General features: G+C 32.0%; 1 long non-coding RNA gene across 1 annotated transcript; it reads right to left on the reverse strand.

Moving 5' to 3' along the window:
* Positions 1–5,950: 5,950 nt before the first annotated feature.
* Positions 5,951–7,139, reverse strand: LOC123007791. Its single transcript, XR_006412887.1, has 3 exons — positions 6,980–7,139; positions 6,433–6,642; positions 5,951–6,379 (listed from the first exon to the last, which is right to left on the reverse strand). It is a non-coding gene; the product is annotated as an uncharacterized LOC123007791 (long non-coding RNA).
* Between the last annotated feature and the right edge of the window lie 2,438 nt (positions 7,140–9,577).

The following is a 9,577-nucleotide window of genomic DNA, read 5'->3' on the forward strand; positions in this document are numbered from 1 at the left end:
TGTAGTGTATTAAAAACTCCTAAGGTTGGGATCCGCGCAGGTAGACACAGAGGATGTCAACCAGCTAGAGTGTATTTGATTATTAAAGTTTAAGTAATAATATCAATCGCATATTATTTAAACACAACAACACCACACCGATAAATGCTCTAACTTCTGTAATATCTTTAGGTTGTGGCATATCGTCTATAGCTTCAATTTTCTTTTTAGATTTATCTATAACAAAACCACAGTAGTTTATTTCTTTCTTGAAAAATTCGCATTTATTTGTATTTATGGTGATTTTGTATTGATGTAAGCGTTGAAAAACTTTTTCTAACCTTTGTAAATGTATTATATCATTTGGAGCTGTAATGCAAATATCGTCTAAAAATATAGCTACACCAGGAATACCGTTAAGAATTTTTTCGATTTCTCTTTGCCATATTGCTGGTGCACTTGCAGTGGCGTAACTACCCACCCGCCAGAGCCCGCGGCCGCGGGGGGGCCCTTGGGACAAAGGGCCCTTTCCAAATTAAAATAATAATAATAATAATAGTAATAGTTAGAAATTTTTAGAGTGTACAAAAATTATTATAGGCCTCTCGTATTAAAGTTGAACAAAAAGTCACTGATCAGTTATCTGTTCCTTCCACATCGTCTGTTTCCATTGACCATCATCAAAATCAGGAAGAGGCCATTGAAGTTGAGGAAATATTTAAAGAAGCATATCCAACTGATTTTGCAATTTTTTTAATGTCAAATTAACAGATAGCATAAAAAAAGTAAAAAATTTTGGACCTTGCAGACCAAGTAGTCCATTTCCTTCTGAACATTTTTCTGAATTTTCTTATAAAATCATAACACAGACGGGACATGAAATAGAAAGACTTTGGCAATGTGATTCAGTAAAAAAAATGTGTTTTTTGTGAGCCTTATTGTTGGTTGTTTGCCAAAAAAAATCATCTTGGAGCAAGGAAGGAATTAGCGATTGGCAAGGATTATAATAAAAAAAAAAATAGTACACATTCTACCAGCGACTACTATATTAGTTTTGTATCCATTTACAGTCAATGTAAGAAGACAGAAAATATTGATGTATTGACGAAGAAACAAATTGATGAAGAGTCCTCTTTTTGGAAGATAGTTTTAGAAAGATTGTTCAGCATCACTTTAACATTAGCCAAATGTTCGCTCGCTTTTAGGGGTCACCGAGAAGATATAAGCGGGGGATTACAACGGCAATTTTTTATCAATTGTTCAAGTAATGTCACAATATGATTGAGTACTGAAGGAGGTTCTTACGTTAACGAAAGGGTCAATAAAGTATTTAAGTCCAAATATACAAAACGAAATCATTACTTGTTTGGGTAATCTGATGTATTGAATCATATTGTTGATGAAATTAATAATGCTTCCTTTTATTTATTAATTGTTGACACTACACAGGACAGACAAGACAGATCAAATAAGTATAATCATCCGATATGTATATAGCGGTAGCAATAACAATAATTTACATATTAAAAAATCGTTTTTAGGCTTTGTAAAAGCAGATTTGCAAACCGCTGACGGTTTTGTAAATATCATTCTACATTTTTTAGAAAGTCTTAATATTGAAATTAAAAAATGTAGGGGGCAAGGAAACGATTAAAATTAATAAAAAATTACTTACGGAACTCTAGATGAACCAGGAAAGGCTTACAAATTTGTCCATTTTGTCATGGACAATGTTATCCAAAATTTTGCAAATTTAAAGGGAAGGAAAAAACAAATTACCTAAGTAAACGTGAGCTGAAATTTTGTTATTCTGCTATTATTGCTTTTAAAAAGTTTTTATTGTTATTTGTTTTGTTAAATTGTTTTACTATACAAGGTGATTCTTTTAGGGCCTACATTAGAAACTTTTTAACTTCTAATGCAGATAGGAATTTGAAATTTTGTACACAACCCAAATCAATCAGTCTGAGTTCAACTAAATTATTTTCAAAATGGCTGAACTTCCGGAACTACGAGAAATTGGGGCCAACTTTGAAATTTTAAATGGTACCCACTTATTTTTATTGCATTTTTGAATTCTCCTCTTTAAACTAAGTAAAATGTACCTAGTTGTTAGTACTTATCTATCATAGTTTTTGACATATGTCAATTTTTTGGTCAAAATTTTCACTTTCAGGGGTTTATTCAAAACATCACAGCTCTTGAACCCTTTGCGATAAGTGAATATTTTTTGCTGCATTTGAAAACCAAAGGTTCGAAAAATTTTCTAGAATTTTCAAAATTGTCGACGGTCAAATTGCAAGGCTAGTATGATTTTTTGAAAATGATCATTAACAAACAGCTTTAACTCAGTTTTTTCAAATGAAATGACTCTATTTTCTCAACGGCAATCAAAAGTACATCAATTTGTAGAAGGACTTTTATCAACATGTCCTATATCTATCTCTTACAGTTTTTGAAATAATCACAAAAAACATGTTAATGTTTTTATTTTTATAGTTAATCACGTAGGCTTTGGAAAAATACAATAAGATATACCATAATTAATACAAATGTTCGACATGTTTACCATTTTCAAACAGTCCAAAACTCGATGCTGAACTGATTTGAGTAGCTTCCATTAGTTTATTTAGTTGAAGATTATTAAATGCCGCCTCAATCCTTGCCTCAATTCTTCATAATTCAGGATGGGTGTTGTGTAGACTAATAAATCTTTAGTTCGTCTTGATCATTTTCCAAAGCTTACGTGATTTACTATAAAAATAAAAAACAAAAACACGTTTTTCGTGATTATTTCAGAAACTATAAGAGGTGGGTATAGGATATGTTGATAAAAGTCCTTCTACAATTCGATGTACCTTCGATTGCCGTTGAGAAAATGGGGTCATTTTATTTGAAAAAACTGAGTTATAGCTGTTTGTTAAATATCATTTTCAAAAAATCATATAAGCTTTGCAATTTGACAGTTGACAATTTTGAAAATTTTAGGAAACTCTTCGAACCTTTGGTTATCAAATGCAAGAAAAATTATTTACTTATTGCAAACGGTTCAAGAGCTGTGATGTTTTTAATAAACCTCTGCAAATGAAAATTTTGAGCAAAAAATTGACATATGTCAAAAACTATGACAGATAAGTACTAATAACTAGGTTCATTTTACTCAGTTTGAAGAGGAGAATCCAAAAATGCAATAAAAATAAGTGGGTACCATTTAAAATTTCAAAGTTGGCGCCAATTTCTCGTAGTTCCGGAAGTTCAGCCATTTTGAAAATAATTTAGTTGAACTCAGAATGGTTGATTTGGGTTGTGTACAAAATTTCAATTTTCTATCTGCATTAGAAGTTAAAAAGTTATTAATATAGGTCCTAAAAGAATCACCTTGTATATTGTTTCTTTGAGAAGTATTGTTCGTTTTTAAAATAAAATATATAGATATCTATATAAATCTACAAGGATTGTATTTTTTAGTTTCTTGGGGCCCAACAGACGTCTTTGGCGGGGGGGCCCAAAATTCCTAGTTACGCCACTGTGCACTTGCTATACCGAATAGTAATCTTGTACATTGATAAAGACCTTTATGTGTATTAATTGTTAAAAGCGGTCTATCTTCTGGACGAATTTCTAACTGTAAATAAGCTTGTTTTAAATCTATCTTTGAAAAATGTTGACCACCAGCCATTATTGTAAACAACTCGTCAGTTGTTGGTAATGGATGATCATTAACTTGTAGTTGTGGATTTACTGTAACTTTAAAATCTCCGCAAATTCGAACTGTATTATTACTTTTTAAAACTGGTACAATGGGTGTAGCCCAATCTGATGTAGAAACTTTTTCTAGAATTCCTTCTTTTTCTAATTTATATAATTCTTCTTCTACTAAAGGTTTAAGTTTAAATGGAATAGGTCTAGCTTTAATGTAAATCGGTTTTGCATTTTCTTTTAATGTAAGTTTTCCTTGAACACCTTCTATTTTCTTTAAATTGGGTTCTGTAATTTCTTTATATTTTTTTAATAATGCTTCTACTTGTAAATCTCTTTCTTTAATTGTGCTTATTGAATGTAATTCTGTATTTGGATTTAGTACAGTTGGAGACAAAATACTTTGGTCGTCAATGTCACTTGAGTGACATTAAATTGTAAAGCATGCTTTAGGACTGTTAACCTTATTTTTAGCTACTGTCAATCATAGTTGACAAGTTGTACATATTTTTGATAGAAAAATATAATAGATGTCATTAATTTGAAATTGATATTCATTTTAACGTTAAAGCTTGAATTACATTAAACTGTCAGAAAAGTGACGACCAAAGTATTTTTTCTCCAACTGTAAGTGTAACTGACGTATCCATTCTCTTCCAAGTAAAGGTGTTTTATTTGTAAGTGATGTAATGTATATATTTAAATCATAATCGTAGTTATTTGTAATTTACTGTAATTGTAGCGTAACCAATAATATCTACTGTATTGTTGCAAAAAGTAGTTAATTTTGTATGTGAGTTTTGTATGGGCGTATATGGAAAAAGTTCAGAAAATTGACTTTTTGACATAATAGTTACAGCACTACCTGTGTCAACTTCAAACTTCAAAATTTTTTTTATTAATTTTAAGAGTGATAAGGTACTTATCTCGGTGTTGTATATGCTCCATTTGATTGATTTCTTCCTCAGTATCTACCAGGTGAGCCTGTACATCTTTCGTTTCAGAAGACCTTTTAAAACAAACTTTTTCCAAATGTCCATTGACACCGCAAAATGTACATTTAATGTTTTTCGGCAAACGGCATTTGAAAGCTGTATGGTTACTTCCTCCACACCTGTAACAATAAACTCCTTTTGTATTAGTGTATGTATTTCTTTGAAGAGGTCTCTTGTATTCTACTTGGGTACTTAACTTTGGTACTGTCCTCTTTTTCTTCAGATTTAAAAAACTTTACTGCCTCGTTCGGTGTATGAGCGTACTTATTCATGTTGGCGTCTTTTTCTGACTGCTCCATGCTGATAGCGATTTTCACTGCCTTTTCAAAAGTCAACTCCTCAATTTCTAATAGTCGACATCTAATTTTGTTGCTTCTTAATCCAAAAACAAATTTGTTTCTAAGTGCACTTTGTAGATAGGTTCCAAAGTTGCAGTGTATAGCTAATTTTTGAATAGCCACAATGTAATCTTGTAAAGTCTCCGTTTCGTATTGATTTCGTTGATGAAATCTGTAGTTTTCAGCTATCTCCAGTGGTTTCGGGGCATAAAATTCTTGTAAAATTTTCGTAAGTTCTTCAAAACTCTTATCGTATGGATCTTCGGGTGAACATTTGTCACATACCATTTCAAAAGAATTTTGATCTAAATAATGTAATAATCCTGGAGTGTAGTCCGCTTTCGCCACTTTAAATAAATTGAAATCTCCTTGTAGTTTTCTCAGCCAATTCTTCCAGTTCATGGTTGGTGTAAACAGTTCAATGTTAAAAGTTGCCTTGAATGGTGTATCGACTTGTGTAGAAGTTGTAGTATTTCCTTTATTTCCTCTAGGCATCTTCCTTTCTTAAATATCTTCGAAATTGTATGTACTAATGTAATCTTCTTATTTCTTTTATCCTCGGCGCCAATTTGTAGTGTTTGTAGAGGGTGTATTAATAAATGGATATGAAATTCTTTATAAAACTTCTGTATTTTCAAATTATGACTTGTATATAAATTAATTGTAACTTGAAGTAACTAACAACAGTAATTCCAATGTGTACTTGATTATTTGATCCAGAACATTACCTTACATTTTTATCTGCAGCGCGAGTTCTAAAATACCCTGTATATGTATAGGTAAATTGCCATTTTGACAAAAGAATATCGCATAACTCAAAAACAAAAGAAAATTTCATACTCAAAACACGATGACAAGTTTTATAACACTCTAATTTTTAATAATTATTATTTTCTGAAAGCAAATAATTAAAAAAAAACGCTTAATTCCATACTTTAATAATTCACCCTGTATGCGAAAGAAGTTTCAAATGGCATTGGCAATTGGCAAGTATGTATAAAGTTAAAATTTCAGTTTTTTTATTATGTATCGTTACATTCATCTCTAATATTGTCACGTAAATCCAACATTTACGGTAATGTTGAGTCCTCAGCAGGATCAGAGTGGTTTCATCGTTAGGACTAAAAAAATAACTGATACTACGCTATGAAGTAAGTTTCAAAACAATGTTTTTCATCGTAAGTTTCGATTTCATAATCCTTTAAAAAACTCCTTTAAAAAACATCAAGGTCTTCAGACAAGATCCGCTTGTTCATCACCCCTTTTAATAACTACACCATCGAAAAATCGTCGTTAACTTCACCTTTTCGGCGTTTCGTCTGCGTTGAAACTAGCAAACTTCTGCAATTTTCTTCATTTCCATTTTATCTAAAATCAGAAGTAGGGATTACAAAGTAAAAGATAAGGATTTTTATACGTACACCTGTTCTTAAATTGACAGATACAAGAAAATTTCTGTGACTGTGAGTCTAAGTAAATATTAACAAAATTGTTTTAAATCTTGTAAAAAATTGTGTTGTGAGCGTCAATTTTATTCTTTAAATGATCCCACAAAAGAACTCCAGTGGAATCAGGTCCGGGGATCTTGCAGGTCAGTCGATGGAACCTTTCAATCCTTCCAATCCATTGACCTATTTAAAAACATCATGGGTAAAGTCTGTCTATATTTGCTTGAATTATATGGTGCAATAGAGCTTTTAGCGATAAAGAAACCCTAATCCCTGAATTGTAAAGGTTTGCTTGGAGTTTGTTTCCTTCGAGGTTGTTTCAATGACCAACTAATCGCTTTGGTCACAATAGCTTAACAACCACCTTCATTAAATCCCTCATAAACTAGTTCGATAAGTCAAAACCATAAAATTTAAGCAAAAATAGACGGATTTTAACACATAAACCTTACAAGATTTCTTAATTCATCCAATCACGTCAAATATGCAGACATCAAATACCTATACAAATATACTGTACCTGTAAAAGTGCATGCTTCAATGTTGATGTGTGTTCGATAGTTGAGAAGCAAGTACGGATTGCACGGTACCACAAATCAGATATTTACAGCGTAGTGATGGTTATTGTTGCGTCAAATTCTTCTTCTTTTTCTTTATCTTTAATTTATCAAGACTGCGATGGTTCGACCATTCAGAGGCCGACGTCGATAGTAAACTCTGTCGTTCCGTATTGTAGTAGGTATATGGTCGAACCAATACCTAAACAAAAATCATTATGTGAGATTTATGAATGTTTATATTAAAAAGTAATAATAATGACTGAAAAATTATAATTTAAAAAAAATAAAGTTAATAATTGCTTAACAGAATTACAAATTTCATTCAGATTTAAAATATGTTAATAAATTAATGTTTATTATTTGTCAACAAATATTAAATTGATCGAATGAAAATGAAATAAAGGGGTGGATTTCAAAGAACAACTTTCTCAAATTCAAAATTTTAGATTAAGAGGTATACCTACTTGTAAAATATGAATAAAACGCGAAAATGTCAAATTTATTAAACGCCAATTAACAAACGAGTTAATTTAGTACCTATTCAAATTTGAAAAAAGTACATATTACAGATATTTTCACAGGTTTTTAGCTATTTGCGTAACAAGGCCTTAAAAGTAATTTTTTTGCCAACTTTACGGCCAGTTTTAACTATAGTGACATATGAGTCAGGAAAAATACTACTTTACGGATTATTTTGGGTTACTTTACAGACGGTTTCATTCCCTTTAGGAACGAAAAAAAAATATAATAAAGAAGTATGCATTTTAAAAATTTTACAAAAATTCAAATATTTCTTTGTAATGTTCGCAACCGAAACTAAAAACGGAATCTAGTTTTATAGCATTAAGCAAGACCGAGGTAAACATAAACTTAAAGAAGAGAGGAAAAAAGCTGAAATTACAACAAAAATATTACTAAATTTAGTTTATTGTATGACAATTGTGAAAAAAATTATAGAAATTACAGTAAAAATTTAGATTGCAGGAAACCATTTTAAAAAAATAGGGAAAATAATATGTGAACTGAATAAAAATTGTATTCATATTTTCAAATGTAGGGTGATTATCCTCCCATCACCCTGTATATAGGGTGTTTCTTGATAATGCGAAAAACTGCAACCATCTATTCTACTTACATCGAAAAATAACACTAATAAAAAAATAAGTAAAAGTGAAGTAATTGCCAGAAAATAAGCGCTTTCAATGGCTCACAAAGCCTGTAAAATTTTATAAAAATAACTCAAGTAATGGATTTTAATTTTTGTCATTAAACTTTATTACCATGTATATCCGTAACGGACCATGGTTTATTTGACAAATTAGTGTTATTTTTCGTAGAAAATGTAGTTGCAATTTTTTATAATACCGTGCGATCAAAAAAAAAAATAAATTAGAGTAGGCGTCGATTAAATTCTACAGTTGGCAACACATTGGCTGAAAGTGAAAATGACCATTCACCATTTTCGTCTTGTACAGCAATAAAAAATTTTTGCTCTAAAGTGAACATTATTTCTATCAAAAGGAATAAAACGCAAACTTGTCAAAATTTCCACTGACATTTGATGTCACAAATCAGGATTGCCATCTAAAGGTCTTTAATCACCGCCTACCTACTCTAATTTATTTATTTTTTGATCGCACGGTACCTATTAAAAAAACACCCAATATGGTCTAAAAAAATTTGTATGTGCCACATGTGGAAATACCAACCTGCAGAACATCAGGGTAATTAAAATAAATGGGGCTGCCTTCCGGGATATCAACAGCGGCGTGCACATACAAGACAAAGTCGTCATCGACCGCCAAATGCGTATTTGCCACACAATCATGAGCCATAGAGCTGCCTTTAGATACAACCCTCTCAAGTTTTCACTCTGATTAAACCCCAGCCTATTTCGTTGCGGTTGTCGCACATCAAAAGTATTAATATCAAGAATTCCGCATATTTTCTGCACCACATCGTCTCTCAAGTCATTTTCATCGAGTATTTTCAACTTGAAAAGGACATCCTCGATATTAACGCGATTCCTGCGCCAGATTTGCGACTCTCGCCTGAAATTCAAATGCGCTTCGAGCTGTAGAAAATTTTCAAGTAGATTTTTGTCAAACTGTCGCCACAGGAGGCATCGCAAAGGAGTGTCAATTTCCGGATTTGTGTGTCTCCAATACGAGTGTATAACACCCCTGAGGGTGCTTTTAGCGAAGGAGAAAGACCCGAAACGTTGGCAGGAGGAGATTGAAGCGATGGAATGTCACAATGACATTCGCAAAACCAAACCCATATGGGAATTCAATCAAGTCAACATTGTTGATTATCTCAGGGGGGCGTGTAAGTTGGATCGCTTCCCGGAGGAGTTAATTCACACTGTTTGTGGGATTTTGGAAATCAATGCATTTGAAGCGAGAGCGAGTTCGGGGTAGTTAATCAGATGTTTGTACCCGAAATTGGCGATTTTGTCGCACAATTGTGTCTCAAATGTGCACCATTCCGTCGATTGTGACACTTTCAGTGTCAATGTTTCAGCAGCGGTTGAAACTCCTGAAAATGGGGAATTGTTC

This window comes from Tribolium madens, unplaced genomic scaffold, assembly GCF_015345945.1.
Source record: "Tribolium madens isolate multiple individuals breed KSU strain unplaced genomic scaffold, Tmad_KSU_1.1 Scaffold_3;HRSCAF=73;Tcas5.2_LG2, whole genome shotgun sequence".
Lineage (NCBI taxonomy): Eukaryota > Metazoa > Arthropoda > Insecta > Coleoptera > Tenebrionidae > Tribolium > Tribolium madens.